The sequence below is a fragment of the Lissotriton vulgaris genome, chromosome 3_1, assembly GCF_964263255.1.
Source record: "Lissotriton vulgaris chromosome 3_1, aLisVul1.2, whole genome shotgun sequence".
Lineage (NCBI taxonomy): Eukaryota > Metazoa > Chordata > Amphibia > Caudata > Salamandridae > Lissotriton > Lissotriton vulgaris.
Window position 1 is genome coordinate 537,222,764 of NC_141689.1, and position 21,769 is coordinate 537,244,532.

A 21,769-nucleotide genomic window follows, 5' to 3' on the forward strand; every position below is an offset into this window, starting at 1 on the left:
GCCGCCTATCAATTCCAACAAACACAGATGCCCATGGGGAGGAGGCCTCACTGGCTAGTACCTGCTCCCAAAGTGAGGCTGCAGTGGATGAGGCAGGCACACACTGTTGAAAATCCAAGGCCAAATGCGTTTCGGGCTCCCGCCCTTGATCACTGGCAACACAAGGAGAGTACACACACAAAGGATGCAGTCAACTGTTTAATTTCAAAATAAGCCCTTACCACCAGCCTCTGGGCATGATGGTACTTGAAGTCCTGCAATTTCTTCCCCAGTGGGTGTTCGTGTGGCTCCCAATTAATTAAAATAAATCACCCCAGTGGGTTTGCACGGTGGTCTAAATCCCTTCCACTGCTAATACATCACCCACACATGGAGCACCACCCAGTCCCGAGCATCCAAGTCATCCTGTGCTCTGGATCCGCCATCATGTGGCGGGCCAACTCCACAGCTGAGCAGGCCGCCTATCAATTCCAACAATATATATATATATATATATATATATGTATATATATATATATATATATATATATATATATATATATATATATATATATATATATATATATATATATATATATATATATATATATATATATCCACAAAGCTCTCGCAGTGGGTGCTCAGCGTAGGAGCCGGATCCTGGCCCCAAATTCAATTTTGCAGGCAAAGATGCAAAGCACTCCAAAGTGAAAGTCTTAGGCTTGTTTATTCAACAAAAACCCAACCAATGCGTTTCAGCCTACTCGGCTTTGCTCACGTGAGCAAAGCCGAGTAGGCTGAAACGCGTTGGTTGGGTTCGTTTTTATTGAATAAACAAGCTTAAGACTTTCACTTCGGAGTGCTTTGCATCTTTGCCCGCAAAAAAAATATATATATATATATATAAATATATAGATATAGATATATATATATTCACTTAAAAAACCATAGGAAACACACAATCACTGGATGATGTCATCAGTGATGTCATCAGTGATGTCATTTGAGATGTCATTAGTGATGTCATCAGTGATGTCACTGACGAAGTCATGAATGATGTAATATGCGACATCATCAGCAGTGGATTGCGGGTGCGCGAAATATAGTTAGTACAACTAACTATATAGGAGCAATTTCAATGGTTTTTTAAATGCTAATTCCTAACTATATAAGGCCTGAAACCTATGGTTTTTTAAGTGAATTTGCAAGGTTTTTAAAATGCTAATTCCTAACTATATAAGGCCTGAAAACTATGTTTTTTAAGTGAATTTGCAAGGTTTTTTAAATGCTTATTCCTAACTATATAAGGCCTGAAACCTATGGTTTTTTAAGTGAATTTGCAAGGTTTTTTAAATGCTAATTCCTAACTATATAAGGCTTGAAACCTATGTTTTTTTCAGTGAATTTGCAAGGTTTTTTAAATGCTAATTCCTAACTATATCAGGCGTGAAACCTATATTTTTTTTCAATACATTTCAAAGGTTTTGTAAATGCTAATTCTATTAGCGGATAACGTTTATATATGTTATTATCCTTCTGGGACCACCAGAGCAGCCATCTTGTTTCTCAGGAGAAGTGAGGCACAATAGAGCACAAAACAAGAGTGGAAAACGCGAAAAGGGGGCAGGGTTGAGACCCCCTGACCCCCTAGCCCTTCTCAGGGGGTCCCAGAAGGGTACATGCATGGTCCGGAATCGTATAATCAGTCTTGATTCTAAATGTCTCAATTTCGCTGTTCTGTCTCCACCCCTTCTATTCATAGGTACTGATGCGATCCCCAGTATTTCATTTTATGCCAGCTGTATCTCTGGTGTGTGTTCATGTGTTACGTCATTGTATTGTTGTTCTCATCATTCTATACTGCTCGAATGTGTTCTAAAACTCTCTTCTTTAGTTGACAAATGGTACTTCCTATGTGTCTTACGCCGCATTGGCAGACTATATATGTTGTTTCACATTTGGCTTTCTCGTTGATGTAGAAGGTTCTCCCCTTAAAATCATTGATTTCCTTCATGTTTTTCCCTATGCAGCAAGTTTTGTATTTTTCACATTTGTTGAAGCCTTTCTGATGCTCTCGTAGCCATGATCTAATTCGTGGTCCTGTGAAATGACTATGTACCAGTTTGACATTTAGAGATGGAGCCCTTCTATAAGGTACATTGGGTCGTTCTCCTAAGTTCTGCCCAATGTCTGGGTCCTTCTTGAGGACATGCCAGTGTTTGTACCCCGCGATTTTTTTGATTTTTTTTCTTCCCTTGGGGGCCCTTTTAGGACCCCCTGCGAAGGGCTAGAGGGTTGGGGGGTCTCTACCCTGCCCCCTTTTTGTGTTTTCCACTCTTGTTTTGGGCTCTCTTGTGCCTCAGTTCTCCTGAAAAACAAGATGGTGGCCAACACTTCCTGGTTTGGTAAGTTTGGAATGTTGACAGTCGACTGCCAGCCAATCAGAAACTCGCTCGCGCACGTAAGGGTACGCGCCCGTATGCGTACGGTGCGCGTACGGTGAGCGCATATAGATATATAATTTGCTCAAATTCAATTTAATCAACAACTACTGGAGGGATTTTCCCCAAATATAGAAAAGGCACTACTGCATACCTGTCCCTACCATTTTGCCAAGTTTGGTGTAATACCGTTCAGCCGTTCGGGCTGTAGCCGTGTCTAAAGGTCCCATTGAAAATGCCATTTGAAAAATTTCAAATTCAATTTTCCCAAGAACTACTGGAGGGATTTTCACCAAACATAGCAAAGGCACATCTGCATACCAGGCCCTACCAGTTTGCCAAGTTTGGTGTAATTCCATTCAGCCGTTCGGGCTGTAGCCGTGTCTAAAGGTCCCTATGGAAATTAACATGGGGAAAACATGTTTTGGGACCCCCCTTTCGGCCCCCGATTGACGAATCCCCCCGAAACTTTCAGGGAAGGAGCGGAGCTGGCCAAAATTCTGGAAAATTACACACAGATTCCTCAATCAGCGCCAAAGTTATTCCCAATAGAATGTTGAGCGCATATAGATATATAATTTGCTCAAATCAATTTTCTCAACAACTACTGGAGGGATTTTCACCAAATATAAAAAAGGCACTACTGCATACCTGTCCATACCATTTTGCCAAGTTTGGTGTAATTCCGTTCAGCCGTTCGGGCTGTAGCTGTGTCTAAAGGTCCCATAGAAATGCCATTTGAACAATTTCTCATTCAATTTTCTCAAGAACTACTGGAGGGATTTACATCAAACATACAAAAGGCACTGCTGCATACCAGTCCCTACCATTTTGCCAAATCTGGTGTAATTCCGTTCAGCCATTTGAGCTGTAGCCTTGTCAGAATGTCCCTATGGAAATTAACATGGGGAAAACACGTTTTGGGACCCCCCTTTTTTCTCTGCCTCCGCTTGACGAATCCCCCCGAAACTTTAAGAGAAGGAGTGGAGCGCAGCGAGGCCAATTTAAGGAAAATTACAGGCAGATCCCTCAATCGGCGCCAAAGTTATTCCCAATAGAATGTTCGGAATTTCCTATGGTAACTAGGTCCTAACTATATATACCTACTGGCGACGGCGACCGCCAGTAGGTAATATATATATATATATATATATATATATATATATATATATATATATATATATATATATATATATATATATATATACACCAACAAATTATGAATCGCACTCCAGGGAAAATATATTCAGGCTGCATTATTCTCATGTTACCATCACCATCAACCAACCATTTCGACCACAATGGTCTTGATCACAGTTAGTTTGGTCCATATTCTTTTTTTTTTTTTTTAAACCTTTATTGATAAGCATGGACAAACAATAGCAATCATACAGCCACATCGGGTCGGCTGGCAACATTTCCGATGATCATAACAGGATGAATGAATACACAGCCCTTCAGCCGACAACCCTAGGGCCCTACGGCAATTAAGCAAACATGTCATGTCATACATTAAATCGCAGGAGGAATAAGGTCTTTGTTTTGTGTTTTTTGAAAACCAACCAACCAAAAATTAAAGAAAATAAATGCGGAGGCTAAACGCAAGGCCGATACATAAGTAATCCTTCTGGGGAGGGAGTACCACATCTACAACTGTTACGTAGTAACAAGCGAAATTGAAATGTTATAAGAAAAGCAGACGGGAGGGGGAAAGAGAGCAAGCCAGCAATACATAGACAAAAATTCAGACTGGAAGGAACATCACGCTAAGGGGAGTGTAACACCTCCGGCTGTGGCACAAAAGGGGGAGTACAAATTTCACCACGATACTGGTTCCACTGATTCCACACCCTCCCCTACTTCTTGGGCCTACCCCGAACAATGTAGACTGTTTTTTCACGAAACATGCACCAGTCTATGTTTCTAGACCAGGCCGACAGACTGGGTGCCCTCGACGATCCCCACAATTGCTCAATGTCACTCTTAGCGATCATATTACCCAAGGTGGCCCACTGTGTCTGTGCTACATTATAATCATTGGGCTCCCACACATTCAATACACACCTTCAGGCCTCAGGCAAAAGCGAAACACCCGTCACCTCGGCCATAACACCATGCACATGATTCCAAAAAGACACTACCGCCGGACACTCCCACAAAATATGAAGGAATGTACCCACCATTCCACACCCACGCTTACACAAATCATCCGAAGCATACCCCATACGTAACAAGCGAGGACCCGTCATGTACACTCGGTGTAGGATTTTCAACTGGACCAATCTCAGACGGGCCGAGATTGCTACCTCCTTTGGGGAGGATATCGCCGCCTGCCAGTCCTCATCATCAAGTTCCAGTCCATCACTGGTCCAGGCCGTACGGAGCTGTAGAAGAAGGTCCGCTCGGTCATTTATCAGCTTTTTATATATAAGTGAGATCGTACTGTCCGGGACATGTCCGTCGAGTACTCTGTCCTCCAGGGGTGAGGATTCTGGAACGAGCGTGCCGGCCGGAAAAACAGAGGAAAGGGCGTCGGACCTGTAGGTACCGAAAGTATTCTCGATTGCTGAGTTTGAATTCAAGTTGCAGCTCTTCAAAAGACTTTATCTTGTCTTTCCGCCAAAGGTCCCCCACCCTACTAATCCCAATGAGGTCCCATTTTTCGAATCCCTTGGTGGGCCACTAATTGCCTAACCTCTCGGCTGCGTAGAGTGGAGTCGCTCGAGTGAGAGTGTCCGACCAGCCCATAGCAGCATTAGCGTTATACCAGACCCACACCGCAACTCTGGTGGGCCCCGTCAACGCAACATCAGACCGTTTGGAATAAAGCGCCCTGTTATAGTCACCGCCCGGCAGCAACCATTTGTCCATAGCAAAAGCCAGGTTGGAAGCTGGACCATACATCGCATGATTAACTGAGCTCAGTTGTGAGGCCCAGTAATATCGTCTTATATCCGGTAACGCTATACCGCCATCATACCAAGGCAGCGTAAGCTTAGCCAAGGGAATCCGAGGACGTCCGGCCCACAGCAGTTTCCTTTGTAGGCACTCGATCTCGTGGAAGTAGCTGGAAGGCACTAGATCCAGTGTGTTTTGGAGCGCATATAAAAATCTGGGGAGGGACATCATTTTGAATAAGGCTGCTCTGCCCACCAGGGACAGCGGCAGTCTGCTCCAGGCTTTCACGTCCGCTTTTAGGCGAATAAGCGGGGGGAGTAAGTTACGCTGATACCTGACAGCTGAATCGCGCGAGACATAGATACCTAAATACTTGAACCCGGTGGATGAAATTTGTATCGGACAATTGCGCGGTACGAGTGGAGCATCGTCTGTGAGCGAGTAAACGCAAGACTTCACCCAATTGATGACTAGTCCGGAGTTCCTCCCAAGGGAATTAAGGACGTCGAACAATACCCCCAGATATTTCCGAGGGGAGGTGAGGTAAAGAAGAATGTCATCCGCATAAAGTGAGATGCGATCTTCAAAACCGGGAGTCCACCTGATACCTCTGAGGGACGGCTCCCATCGCAACCAAGCGGCCAAAGGCTCCAGAGCCAAGGCAAAAAGCAGCGGAGACAGAGGGCACCCCTGTCGCGTACCCCTCCCCAGAACAAAGGGAGCCGATACTCGACCGTTAACAACTACCTGGGCTAGGGGCTCCTCATAGAGTAACCGGACCCATCCGATGAATACCGGTCTGAAGCCGAACTTCGCCAGCGCTGCCCATAGATATGACCATACCACTGTGTCAAATGCCATAGTGGCATCCAAAGAAACCAAAATGGCCGGCTCACACAGCGTCTCCTCCCTCGCCAGCACGCCATGAAGACGGCTTAAATTCAACGCGGTATTCCGGGCCGTAATAAAGCCAGACTGGTCCTGGTGCACCAAATCACCGATCACTTTAATCAGACGGTTAGCTAACATTTTTGCCAAAATTTTAGGCTCCAAATTAAGAAGTGAGATAGGTCTATAGGATGTACAAAATTCACGGGGTTTACCCTCTTTAGGGATCACCACGATAGACGCTAAACGCTGGTCACGGGGAAGCAAGCCCCTCTCCCTGGACTCCAAGAACATCGTGCGAAGATACAACGCCATTTTGTTCGGACACAACTTGTACAGCTCGATGGGTATGCCGTTCGGGCCCGTGGCTTTTCCAGAGCGGATGGAGCGAATAGCGAGCGCTACTTCATCAGTGGAGAAGTCCGCCTCCATTAGCTCTCTGTCAGATTTGGACAAGCAAAGCAAAGCGATATCCCTAAGAAAAAGATGGGAGTCTTCCTCCGGCCGGTCCGAGACTGGCGCATACACCGTTCGGAAGTGGCAGGCGAACTCCTCCACGATCTCCAATGGATCCGTCACGCGTACACCATCCACTCGCTCAACCACCGGTACCACTCGATTCAGTCTCTCCCTCTTGTCCAGCCAAGCTATCAACTTCCCCGGCTTGTCGCCCACATCATACAAATGCCCCTGTTGCTCTCGACTCATGGCTTTCGCAGCATTCGTAACCAAGGCTTTATAATCAGACTGCTTCAGTTGCAAAACATGCACCTTTTCACCCGTGACCCCACACTCAAGATCCCTCTCCAAAGCCACTATATCAGACTCCAGCTGCTCCACCTCTCCATTGTGGCGCTTCTTAGAGCTGGCGACTAGTGACAGCGTCTGACCCCGTATCACAGTTTTAAAGGCCTCCCATAGGGACACAGACGAAGATACCGATCCCACATTTTCAACGAAGTAGTGATCAATGGCTTTGATCACCCCAGTCCTGGTCTCCGGAACACTGAGATGCCAGGGATTAATTGGGGCGACCCGGCCCCCTGCGTCTAAATTGAGATCTATATGGATCCATAGCGGGGAGTGATCCGAGATGCCTCTAGGCAAATGTCGGGCCTCTCGCACCGTTGTAGCTTGGGTTGCGGGCCCAAGAATATAGTCAAGTCTAGCTAAGCTCCCATGGGCCCCGGAGTGGAAACTATATTGAGCCTGCCCTGGGTGAAGCATCCGCCAACAATCACCATACCAAACGTTTCCAAGAAACCACTCAGGCAGCACTGCGATGGTGTAAGAGCCCTGGGGGGATGTCGATCCTCCAGGCCGTTAACCACTGAGTTGAAGTCCCCTCCAACCACCAGAATCCCCTCAGGAAGCCTCAACACCAGTTTCCCCAGGTCGACAAATGTGGTGGCCTGCAAACCCGGGGGGACATATATCGAGAGGATGATGACCTTTCTCCCCTCCCACCTGCCAACAATCGCTGCATACCCTCCCCTATCGTCCAATATCGTTTCATCAATCTCCAAGGGAAGGGAACCACGGATCATAACCCCAGCCCCTCTAGAGCCCGAAGTGAATCCTGAGTGTGCCACCAACCGGTAGCCCCTCCGGTTCATTGCATGGAACGTGTTCCCCACCAAGTGTGTTTCTTGCAGTAATACAATGTCGGGGGAATGGCGCTTTACATATTGGAGTACAATCCCCTGTTTTATTTTGTCCCCCAAGCCTTTGACATTCCAACTCAAGACTCTCAGCCCCCTACCCCCATCCCGAAAAAAGTAGCAGGGTCCCTCAAACCCCACGAAGGAAACACAGAATAAGCCATTCAGCAATACGTAGCCTTGAAGACAATGCAAACAGTAAAAAGAAGAAACCCCCCCTCCCCCAAAATACCCAGAACAACAACCCCCCACCCAGCACCCCTGCGATAAAACCAGAAAACCACCCCTTTCTGCAGTGTGCCTGTTGCCCTACCCCAGAAAACGAATCTACAAGTAGAATAGGAAACACCCCCGGAGGAGGAAAAGTCCCGAACTCCCCGCCGCCCCAGGGTTTGTCTTTAAGAGTGTCATTGACCCAAAAAAGGATAACAATCACGGTACGATGGTAGCAGACGCCGGCGTCCCTACTCCTCCTGGTCCCGTTGGCTGCCTTCAGCACCTCTGGATTGTTCCGCATTGTCCAGTGGCCTTGATAGTGTGTCCAACCAGTCACTGACCACCTCTGGCATTGAAGTACCGGGTTTTTAAGAACCCAGCGGTGCCAGGGAGAACACCCAAAGACTTCGAGTCCTTCCTGTTTCAGACTACAGAAACACAGAGTCCTCTTGGTGAAGTCAAAGATCGTATTTATTGGCTGCAGCCAGTAACAGGTATCCTAGAAGTACAACAGCATGTATGTTCACAGGAGACTGCTCAAATTTACAAAGCCAGCCTTCCCTTTTTATACAAAATAATATGCTTCAGGCAAACATTACTTATTTTACAGTTGACCATACACATATTTTCACTACAAAGAAAAAGCAGAGTCATGATGACAAGCCCACATTTCAGTATGTCCAGTCCATAATAAATTACCCGGCAAGGCCCAGAACTTTCATCAGATATCGACGGACCCCCAATAAAAACGGGCACCTCCTCCTCGTAAAGCAGGTCATAAAGAAGAAACAGGGACAGGTGTGTGTAAGATTAGGCATGGTTTGTGTGCGATGAGGGGTTTATGACATATTGTGCCTTGATACTAATCTCATTCGGCCACTGAGAAAGAACTGCCCGAACAGGGTTGGCTCCGGGAAGTGGAGTCAGCTTGCCCAGGTCACAGAGGAGTCAGCAAAGGTGTACGTGTCCTTCAGATCGAATTCGGCCTTAGTTATTTGCTATGTGAGGGCAACCACAAAATGGCTGCCGTTCACAAAATGGAACCCGAGGGTTCAGGACGAAAATGCCGATTTCAGGGTGATTGTGTCACTCGAACATGACGCAAATGCTTGTGCATAGTATTCAAACCATTACCGGTCTGCTGATACCAAAATCATCATGATACGACGATGTTTATGACACGAGTCCAGAATTTTCAGTACCACAGACCCTCCTTTTGCCCTTACATAGGCAATAACCTATACTCACGCTAATCTGAGTCCAGGTCTATATTCATAAAGTCATTGAGATGTTGCTGTAGCATCATCCTATTACTTAGTTTGTTTCTTGATACAGGTTTCCTTACACATGACGTAGCACAGAGGCCACATATTGCAGGAACACACTGTACACACAGACAGAACAGAAAAAGAATGGCTAAGATCATCCCAATGACTATCAGAATCTTCCATCCCCTGGCAGATATCAGTTCCCAGAACCACCCCATCAAGGACCAGTCTCCTTCATCCACGTGAATGGATTCAGAGATCTTATGCAGTTTGGAGATGGCCTGGTATACTATCGGAGCGTTGTCTGGGATGAAAATGCAGCAACTTGATTGGATCACTTTACATACCCCACCTCGGTCTGCAAGTATGACATCTAACGCGACCCTGTTCTGAAGAGTCATAAGGCGATCCGACTGGAGCTCAGCAGTCAAATTACTAAGGGCACCGGCAGTTTCAACTATAGTGGATTCAACCACCCTTGTCAATTGCCTTATGTTCCTGCTGTTCACCATAGGCCCCCAAAACGGCAGAAAACCCTTTACAAAATCTCCGAATTCTTTTCCTGCAGTGTCTTCTTTACTGATGACACCTCTAACTATCCTTGTCCTATGGTAATCTGCCGCGGCCGTGTAGGTGGGAGGCAACAGGAACGAGACAAAACATGTGCCGGAGAAGTCAGGGGGCAACCATGTATAGGCCCTATCATGGCAGATGAAATAAGTACCCTCAGCTGCTAGGAACGAAGGGGAATTTCGAGATGCAAAAACATATGTTTCAGTGCAGACGCTCTTCCCCAACTGAGCTCTGGGATTTTTGCCATTACCTTGCAGACATAGGTGACCCTGATGGGGTACAATCCAAATCGAGGAGGATCTCTTTGCTCGCTGGTTCTCACTCAGAGCAACTCCATATTTTGTTATATTCCATTTAACGTAAGCTTGCAACTCATCCCTAGGAATCGTTCTGTGCGAGTCAATTGTTCTGCTCATATTTGCAATTCCTACTGCCAATGCTTTGTTGCTTGAGTTACTTTTTGCGGAACGTGGGGGATATGGTTCGATGGCAAATATGAACATCGTTTGAAACGCCCACAAAGAACCATTGTAGCTAAACGGTAAGACCAAGTATGGGATACGCTTGTTTGTCGTATGCGGCATAAGACCACACACCCAGCAGTTAGTTGTGTTTACTACTAATTGGTGTTGGTGTAAAAGCTGAATGAAAGAGTTATTAATAAACTCTAATCTTCTAGTGGACTCATGCTCAGGCAGAGGGTGAAAAGAGTGCGAGGAAACAGTAGGGGGAGGTATGGGCTGTGTAGTGGGCACGAATGTCACCTGAAAAGTGAATAGAGCATATCCTATTAAAAACGTAATTACACCAAGTAACATGAAAATACAAAATATCAATGATCTTTTCTTCGTGATCAATATACACATTTTGTCTTTAAAGTTCATTTGTTTGGCAGGTCTCTCCATCTTGAAAAACTCCATCCTCTCTAATTTGCTGCCCACGGTGGTAGGGTGTTTCTGCTAAAGAATGCTTCTGTCAGTCCAGGGCAACTCCCTTAGACCGACCAGAACTGTTGACCTAACGTCTCCAGCTGCACTCCAAATACTTGGGAAACCGCGACCCTAGCAGCAGAACCGGATGGCGGTTCAAAAAAACAAAAATGAGCAAGTTTCTCAGATGAGAGAGCTGCACAAAAAGTAAAAAGAAATATTTTATTTGTCCATAGTCATAGTTCTCGGCCTTAAATTGTAACGCTTTCTTCCAGGTGCTGTCTGGTCTTGGAATAAAAGTTCAGGCTCTGTAGTGTTCAATCGAATTGACGGAGGCACGGCCTCTTGCAAAATATTGTCGCTTTCCTGTTCAGAATTTGTTCCTTTTACACGTGCATCGCTAAAAGGTAGAAAACGAGGCACAGTCTCAGTTTCAGAGTCAGCGATCCCCTCCTGGACCCGCCGGTCGTACCGAAGAGGCAGTGGGACCCTCTTACAATGAATGCCGTGGATCCAGTGTTTCTTCCCTTCCACTCGAACAGCTGATCTTGTTGAGAGAAGGACTAGATGAGGGCCGGTCCACCGGGGCTGGTCATTCTTTGTTCGCTGAAAGTTTTTAATCAGCACCCAGGATCCAGGATCGATCGGATGTCCTGGAGCTTCAGAGGCCTGAGGTAGAGTGTCGTGGACGTGTTGGTGTAAAACACGCAATTTAGCCGTCAATTCATACAAATAATCAAGCAGTACAGGGTGTTCTATCTCGCTAAACCTGGTTGGTCTTGGCACTCCCCATATGTTGGCCGGGCGGCCAAACACAATTTCATAGGGACTAAGTCCCATTCCCGAATGCACAGTCATTCTCGTTGATAGGAGTGCCAAGGGCAGAGCGTCAGGCCATTTAAGACCAGTGCTCGCTTGAATCTTGGCCAGTTTCAGTTTTAACGTGCCATTATAGCACTCTACTAGTCCAGCTGATTGGGGGTGATTTGCAGCGTGGAATTTTTGCTGAATGCCTAGCCCTTCACACACTTTCTTCATCACTCGACCCACAAATTCACTCCCATTATCACTCCAAACCATTCTCGGCATTCCAAATCTGGGGAAGAATTCTTTGACAAGGGCTTTAGCTGTGGATAAGGCAGTATTGTCCTTTACGGGGTATGCTTCGACCCATCTTGAAAAGGCACAAACAACAACGAGTACGTATTTCAAATTGTTGCACCTTTCCATGTGGATGAAATCTAGCTGCAAAACCTCGAACGGATACGTTGGAGGCGCAAAATGACCAGCTGGAGTTGGGGTTCCCCTACCAGGATTGTATTTCAGACACACCATACAATTCTTGACCACATTCTCTGCACACTTAGGGATTCCAGCATTTTGCCATACTGGAGCCAACAACTTACAGATCCCTTTCACACTGATATGAGCCATTCCATGAGCCATTGTCACCAATGCAAGCACATACGCATCGGGTAACAACCATCGCTGATGCTCTGACAATTCAACCCAACAACCATTTGCATCCAATTTACCCGTACTTTCTCTCCACACACTCAATTATTTCTCTGTAGCTTCAGCTTGAATGGATTTCACACTCTCAATCGTATCTTCACACATACCAACGTCCCCAACCCATCTTGCAGGTCCTGCAACATACATTCGACTCATTACATTCCTTGCAGTTTCTTTCGCAACTTCATCCGCAAACCCATTTCCGCGACCAACATCATCAGTAACTTTTTTGTGTGCACTGCATTTCACAATCGCAACTTGTAACGGCAAGGTCAGTGACTCGAGAAGCTCATTCACCAACTGACCATGCTGGATCTTAGCACCATGCGAAGTCAGGAACCCACGTTCTTTCCAAAATCGTCCAAAACTGTGAGCCACACCAAATGCATACTGGCTGTCTGTGTACACATTCACTCGTTTTCCTTTCGCCAACACACACGCTCTTGTAAGTGCAATCAACTCTGCTGCTTGCGCTGAATTGTGTGGGATACGTGCAGCTTCAACAATCGTATGCAAAGTCGTCACAGCATATGCTGCAGTCGTATCACCATTTGGCAACTTGAAACACGAACCATCAACCCACAAAATACCATCACATTCTGGAAGAGGAGTATCCCTAAGATCTATCCTCCCTTTCGTTTCTTCTTCTGTCCTAAGACAGCAATCATGCTCTTCAACCTCATCTGTCTCTACTGAAATTGGCAATGACGTGGCTGGATTTAACGTACTGCACCTCTTTATGTGTACATGACTCGCTAACAGTGTCAGCTCATAACCTGACAATCGAGCACTAGTTAAGTGCTGTGTCTTTGTTCTGTTCAACAGAATATCCACTGCATGCGGGACCATCACAATTAACATGTTATTCATCACTAACCCAGCAGACTGTCGGATAGAAACAGCTGCTGCCGCAGTGGCTCTCAAGCAACTCGGCAACGCCTTAGCTACCCGGTCTAAAGTCGCCGAAAAATACGCGCATGGACGCTGTTTGTCCCCAAAAGACTGTGTCAGAACTGACAATGCACAACCTTCTTTCTCATGGACATACAATGTAAAGGGCTTACTGTAGTCGGGGGTACCCAACACAGGAGCCGAACACAATGCATCACGCAAGTCGGAAAAACTTTTCTGACACTCTTCAGACCACGGAATGGGATTCGGTGTATCTTTACAAGTTAATGCCACCAAAGGTTTGGCCAATAAGGAAAAATTCGGTATCCATTGTCTGCAATATGATGTAATGCCCAAGAAAGCACGCACTTCTCTCTGTGTCCTTGGGACACTCAATTTTGCAATTGCCTGAATTCTTTCTGGGGTTAGTTTCCTTCCCTCCTTCGATAAGAGGTGTCCTAAGTAGGTCACTTCTTGTCGACAATATTGCAATTTTGAAAGAGAGACTTTGTGGTGCAGATCACACAAATGACTCAACAACGACAATGTGGCTTCCTTGCAAATCTCCTCAGTATCTGCAGCGATTAGCAAATCGTCGACGTACTGAATAAGGGTAGTGCCGTCAGGTAAAACAATCGTATCAAGCTGTGTTTTTAAAGCCTGACTGTATATTGATGGACTTTCACAGTAGCCCTGAGGAGCGCGTTTGAAGCGGAAGCTTCGGCCTCCTAAACTGAAGCCAAAAATATCCCTGCTCTCCTCGGCAATCGGGATGCTGAAGAAAGCATTCTTCAAGTCAATCACCGAGAACCAAGTGGCTGACGCTGGAATCATGGTCAATAGGGCAGTGATATCAGGGACAACTGGAAACTGTGGCACAACTATTTTTTTGACCTCCCTAAGATCAATCACAAACCTGTAAACAGGTGGCTGGGAAGGATCAGTACGCTTCAAAACAGGCAGAACAGGACTATTACAAACGTTGCCTCTTGTCTCTTAAATTACATCTTTCTCAATCAGATCATAAATGATCGCTAACAACGCCTTTTCACCTTCGCTAGAGATCTTGTATTGGGGAAAACATGGCATTCTAACATTTGCTTTCAATGTTACAACATATGGCGCTATTTCCAAGAGACCCACATCATTAGGACCAGTAGCCCAAAGAATATCTGGAAGAGAAGACAATTCTGTCGGAAGTTTATCCTTCGACAAATACATTGGAGAAACCACTTACTTACCCAGTGTAAGTTGTACTCCCGAATGAGAACAGTACAAAGTCACATATAATCTTTTCAACAGATCCAATCCCAACAAGTTTTCACCACAACCTGTTGTAAGAATAAGGGGTGCTTCGAATTCACAAGGTCCGACAGAAAGGGACATAGGACTAGAAATCGGGTTCCTAACCGGGGCGCCAGAAAAACCTACTGAAACGTTCATTTCGCCAGACAAAGGTGCGCCAGGGAGTTTTGAGTGCATAATAGAACTCTTTGTAGCACCAGTATCCAACAGAAAAGGCTCTGACACACCTGATGTAATCACCTCAACATAAGGTCCACTCTGATCTACTGGAACTGAAACAACTCCCTCACTTTGTCCATGGCTGTCCTAGCAATCACTACCTTCCATATTCTCATTTTCTGCATAGTAGTCATCAGCATAGTACTGAGCCGTCCTAGCAAATGCGTTATTCTGCTGGTCGAAACTATTCATCGAATTCTGAGGCGGGAAGGAACGAGTGTTCTGGGGGAAAATTCCACGTCCCCTACCTCTAGGAGCTTGTTGAACACCTCGACCTCTTGCACCAGAAGCACCATTCATACGCTGTAACAAAACCGGACAACTACTCTTGAAATGACCCTCTTCTTTGCAATACGCACACTGATTGGGTCCATACGGTAAACGTTGTTGAGAAGACTCGTTTCTTTGCGAGTTCCTCGAATATTGCTGAGGTTGCTGATAATCATGCTGATTACTAGTACGTGGTGGATAAGCTTGCTGTAGAAGAACTTTAGTCTTCAATTCTTTAGTCTTTTTATCCGCTTTCTCTAACTCATCTTTGCGCCTATTTCATAGTACTGGGCCGTAGCTAAAATCTGTGCTGATGTGGAAACGGCCCAAGCACTCTCAGAATCCTTCAATTTACTACACAGTTCAGGAAACAAATTAGGTACAAATTTGTCAACAAACAATCTCTGGCCACCCTCAGTAGCCATATCCTGACCACTATGATCCACGAAAGTCTCTTCAAACCACGTGAAAAAGTCAGACACAGTCTCATCTTTCTTCTGTTTGCACGCAAACAACTTGTCCCAATTAACATGCAATTCGGGCATTAAAGTCTTCATATACGTAATAATCTTGTCAAGGAGTTCAGTAATCAGATCCTCAGGCTTAGCACCACCTACTTGTCTATTGTCGGCGTCTCTAAGATTAACCCATGTATCACCCAATTGAACCACATGAGCCTTTTGACGAATCTTACTCCAAATAGGTTGTGGAACAACATTACCAAACAACATGTCAATGTCCGCCAAATTCATAATACACAAACCCACAGTCTGAGTCAGTTCCTTATAGTACCCTGCTGGATTTTTGCGTGGATCAGGTAAAGACTGCTTGATAGCTAAAACTTCAGCGCGTTTCCATGGAACATGCACCCAGACGCGCTAAAAATGAGCCGGTACAAGTGTCGGATTATTACTTGGATCAGCAGCCACTTCCTCTTTCCACACCGGGGGAACTTCTCTCATTGGATATTGCCTTGCCTTCTTCTCAACAGATAAATCGGACTCAAACAACGACTGGGAAATACTCTCACCCCTAAACGATAATAGTGTCGCAACTGCTTTCTTAACATCAGAACCTACAATTGTGCCTTTTGCAAACTCGAACCGTACACGGTACAACTCAGACATGTTGGATTCCAAATTATTTTCCTTCAATTCCTCGCAAAGGAAAACACACATTTTCTCAAAAACGTATCTCTGTTTCGATGCTTCCCACTGATGGAAGACATCCATAATAGATTCTAACTCATATTGTATCGGGTCTGTAACCCATTTATGTGCCAAACGATTCAATATCTCTCTCTCCCTAGAATCAGGCAATTGACTGCATGACTTTCTACGCTCTGTAGCAGGGGACATACCCAATTGTCCCAACCAAGGAGAAAAGAAACCAGAAAAGGCAGCAGTCATTCGCTGTCTGGTAGAAGGAGAAGAAGAAAGAATAAGGGAAGACGGAACAACAGTAGAAGAATCCAGAGTCGGAGCAGGAGGAGCATTAAGAACAGACGTAGAAGTAGCAGGCAAAAGCAAAGTTTGGGGCCCCTGAGGAGGCTGCGCCAAAGGAACGGTAACCAACGGAAAAGGGGCTGGTTGTGGAGGAATCACAGGTGGCACAATAACCGGAGGTTGCACAACTAAAGGTTGTGGAGGTGCTGTGGCACTCTGCGCATAAGGGGGTGGCGAGCTCAACAAGTGTGACATTAAAGGATCTTTTTCAAGTTCTTTTGCTGCATCTTGCTGAAGAGGCGACAAAACTGGATAACATTTATCAATCGCCATTTTACGTTGCCTGTGCAACTGCTCATTTGCCTGTTCTTCTTCATCATCCTTAAATTGGGTAGCAGCTTGCATTATCGAGATACCCCTATCTCTCTTATTTTTCTTTGCTGATTTAATTTCCTTCTGTTTGGCTTCCTTACGCCATAAGCGGAAAGAGTCAAACATCGCCGGCCGGGCTTTCTTCTTAAAAAGTTTAACCTCTAGATTATCCAAAATCTCTGTGTCAAAACTACCATATTGGGGCCATTTTAAAACACCATCCTTTCTGGTGTATCGGATCCATACTTCGTTATATGTGATAGGGCCTACGCCATGTTTCACATATAATTCATAGGTCGGAGTTCCAATCGGAGGAACCGGACACGAGTCCTCCAACCGGTAATCCCTATTACAACCAAGACAAAACAAATGTCCAAGTCTGCTAAAACCAGGCATCTTCGCTCTCTAGTCTAGCTTCAAACTTCAAAGGACTTTCGAATACGATAGTCTCGTGAATACACAAGTCCTTCGGCTTTGGCACTTGCAAGTTCCAAATCAAAGCGATCCCAAAGGGATACCAAACTAAGAACCAAACTAAGGACTGGGAGACGCTCCACTAATACTTAACTGAGGTATCGATGACCGATGACGTCACCAGAAGACTCGTCTATCGTTTCGCTCTACCAATCATCAAGGGTCCAAAACAGGGTGATAGCCAGGGCAGCAGTCCTTCGTAGCGTCGGGACGCGGTGATCCTCGCAGCAAAGACTTTCGGACCACGTCGACATACAGGGGTCGATGAAGTGGCGGCCTTCCTCCAGAATTTTCACAGGAAGCTCCTCATGAACCTCTGGCATGGACCGGTACCGCTGATACCGCCCCACGTTGGGCGCCAACTGAAGTACTGGGTTTTTAAGAACCCAGCGGTGCCAGGGAGAACACCCAAAGACTTCGAGTCCTTCCTGTTTCAGACTACAGAAACACAGAGTCCTCTTGGTGAAGTCAAAGATCGTATTTATTGGCTGCAGCCAGTAACAGGTATCCTAGAAGTACAACAGCATGTATGTTCTCAGGAGACTGCTCAAATTTACAAAGCCACCCTTCTCTTTTTATACAAAATAATATGCTTCAGGCAAACATTCCTTATTTTACAGTTGACCATACACATATTTTCACTACAAAGAAAAAGCAGAGTCATGATGACAAGCCCACATTTCAGTATGTCCAGTCCATAATAAATTACCCGGCAAGGCCCAGAACTTTCATCAGATATCGACGGTCCCCCAATAAAAACGGGCACCTCCTCCTCGTAAAGCAGGTCATAAATAAGAAACAGGGACAGGTGTGTGTAAGATTAGGCATGGTTTGTGTGCGATGAGAGGTTTATGACATGTTGTGCCTTGATACTAATCTCATTCGGCCACTGGGAAAGGAACTGCCCGAACAGGTTTGGCTCCGGGCAGTGGAGTCAGCTTGCCCAGGTCACAGAGGAGTCAGCAAAGGTGTACGTGTCCTTCAGATCGAATTCGGCCTTAGTTATTTGGCTATGTGAGGGCAACCACAAAATGTCTGCCGTTCACAAAATGGAACCTGAGGGTTCAGGACGAAAATGCCGATTTCAGGGTGATTGCGTCACTCGAACATGACGCAAATGCTTGTGCATAGTATTCAAACCATTACTGGTCTGCTGATACCAAAATCGTCATGATACGACTATGTTTATGACACGAGTCCAGAATTTTCAGTACCACAGCATATCAAAGAACACCACCCGCTCATTATGTTCGATGCGCAATCGGGCGGGGAAAAGCATAGCATACTTCATGCCCAGGTCTCTTAGTCTCCGCTTCACCCCAGAAAATCCCAGTCTCTGCTTCAGCACCGATGGGGTAAAATCAGGGTAGACGTTGATGGACGCATTCTCGAACTTGGTGGGGCCGCTAGTCCTCGAGGCCTGCAAAATGGCGTCTCTGTCCCTATAGTTGAAGATCCGCGCAATGATGGGTCGCGGTGTAGCCCCCTGCTTGCGTCTGCCGCCCGGGATTCTATGGGCACGATCCACCGCAAAAAGGTTACTCAGGCCCTTAGGGGCGATGTGGTTGAGAATCAGATCTTCAATGAGTAAGTCCGTCGATTGGCTGAGGACTCCGGAACTCCAACTATGCGGACATTATTGCGCCTAGCGCTACTTTCGAAATCCTCAAACCGGCGGGCAAACTGGTCACTCGAGGTCCGAAGAGTCCGGATCTCAGTCCGGAGATTGGAGACATCGGTGGTGAGACTGGCTGTTTTGGCATCCAACGACTTGACTCTCTCATTAGTCTTGGCCAAGTCCGCCCTAATCAAGCCTACATCCACCGCCACTGTGTCGATCTTGGCCGCCAAGGTTTCATATTGTTGGCCCATCGATGATTGTATACTCGCAATGGCGCCCATCACGTCTCGAAGAGTTGGCTCCTCTGACTCAGGGGGGCCACCACCAAGGTCCTCCGGGGTTTTGCCAGTCCCGCTAGGCGAGCCCTTGTTGCTTGCAAATCTGTCCATAATGGTGGTCTGAGTTGTGCCACCGGGAGTCGCGTTCTTGAGGGACCGCTTGTCACTATCAAACTTGCCCGCCATGGTGGGCTGCGCGCCCCTCAGGGGCTTTTGGGACCTGGTGTAAATGGCTCCCCACAAGGAAAAACAACGAGAGACTGAAGTGCAGGGCGCCGGTGAAGAGTAGTCAAGCGAGTGCGCTCACAGGCCAGCTTGATCACTAGGCAGCCGCCTCCCAACCTTCTTAGCCAGGAAAAGCGAAACCGAAAGTAGATCCCGGGTATTCGTCCCCTTCCACACACCGTTGTTGTTCAACTACTTTCGGGGTGCTCCGGATGCCCAAGTCCCGGGATGAGCCACGGTGTAGGCCTTCAGGCTTCAGGAAGGAGTAATTCGGACGTCCGGCATCCGATTCAAAGTCTGAAAAAGGCCTTTCAGATCAGGAGAGTCTCAGCTACTAGAACCTGTCGTCAGAAACAGGATTAGTGCCAGGATAGACGGGGGAGGCGGCGAGGGTTTCGGGAGCTCACAGCTCACGCAACCATCTTGGATGCGCGCTAAGCTCTTCCTCAGTTTGGTCCATATTCAATTGCTAATTTTTATACAATTGTCCACTTGGCCCATGATGAAGCATTGTGGGACATAAAGTCCAATTGGTTTAAAAAACTCAAATAGTATTTATAAATTGTCTTATGCATGTAAAGATTGTATATTGTCACTTAATAGTGATTTTTGATAGCTTCATTCGTTCAATTGCAAGGGTTACTACTTTTGCAACGTTTTCAAGCTCTATCATTATTCATCTCTATTCTTTAAAATCAAATTTGATTTTGTTTTGCTTTTATGCTTTGCTTTTATGGCTCTATTGTCCAAATTCATAATACGGGTTATGACTTTGAGGCTCAGAGGTCTCGCTGGCTCCCTGAATTACACCATTGTGGCTCGGTGCCCAGTGTACATTAATTATAAAAGTATCTTCTTTCGGCTCAGTGCCCACCATCTGTTTATTTTGTAAAGTCTTTCATTTCATTCCGGGAGTGTGATACTAGTGTAAATTAATTCACTGGTTCACTCAGTTGTCCAGTTACGGCTTGGTACCATCTCTACCCCATTGCTGATGGTATATTCATTTTATTCTGGGAATGTGATACAATTAAGACATTTCCTGACTCAATGGCAGTTTTTAAGCAGGAAGTTCTTGTTTCTCCTGAGATTACAGATGCATGTGTAATTCCTCGTCCCCATTCAACCCATAATGGTTGTTTGGTCCGGAATCGTATAATCAGTCTTGATTCTAACTGTCTCAATTTCGCTGTTCTGTCTCCACCCCCTCTATTCATAGGTACTGATGCGATCCCCAGTATTTCATTTTCTGCCAGCTGTATCTCTGGTGTGTGTTCATGTGTTACGTCATTGTATTGTTGTTCTCATCATTCTATACTGCTCGAATGTGTTCTAAAACTCTCTTCTTTAGTTGACAAATGGTACTTCCTATGTATCTTAAGCCGCATTGGCAGACTATATATGTTGTTTCACATTTGGCTTTCTCATTGATAAAGAAGGTTCTCCCCTTAAAATCATTGATTTCCTTCATGTTTTTCCCTATGCAGCAGGTTTTGTATTTTTCACATTTGTTGAAACCTTTCTGATGTTCTCGTAGCCATGATCTAATTTGTGGTCCTGTGAAATGACTATGTACCAGTTTGACATTTAGAGATGGAGCCCTTCTATAAGGTACATTGGGTCGTTCTCCTAAGTTCTGCCCAATGTCTGGGTCCTTCTTGAGGACATGCCAGTGTTTGTTCATAATTTTTATTATTTGGTGGTTTTCTTTACTTTAAGTAAGAATCAATCTGATGTCTAAATTGTATTTGTCTGTTGTTTTCTTACATTCTCCTTCTTCTTCAACAAACTATGTTCCCATGGTACCTTCTGTGTTCTTCTTTTACCTTTCTTAATGTGTGATCAGTTGTATCTTCTTCTTAGGAAATTACATTTGGTTTCTTTAGTTTTAATTTACAATTCTTCTTCATCTGAACTGTTTTGTTTCATCCTCAAGAATTCCCCATACGGTATACTCTTAATTAGAGACTTAGGATGAAAGCTGGAGCCGTGTAGAGTGCTGTTTGTTGCAGTAGGTTTTCGATATACTGTGGTTTTGATTCGACCTTGTTCTATGTACATTTGTACATCCATGAATTGAACTGTCTTAGTGCTGATGTTACATATGACAACAAATTGAAGCACTGCATTAATTCATTAGTTGTCCCATTCCATATTATGAAAAGGTCATCGATAACCTTAGGCTTATTTTGTCTTAAATTAGGATTTTGTCATAAATTAGGACTTTGTATTAAGTTAGGATTTTGTCTTTAGTTAGGATTTTGTCTTAAGACCAAAACTTAAGACAAACTTAAGAGTAAC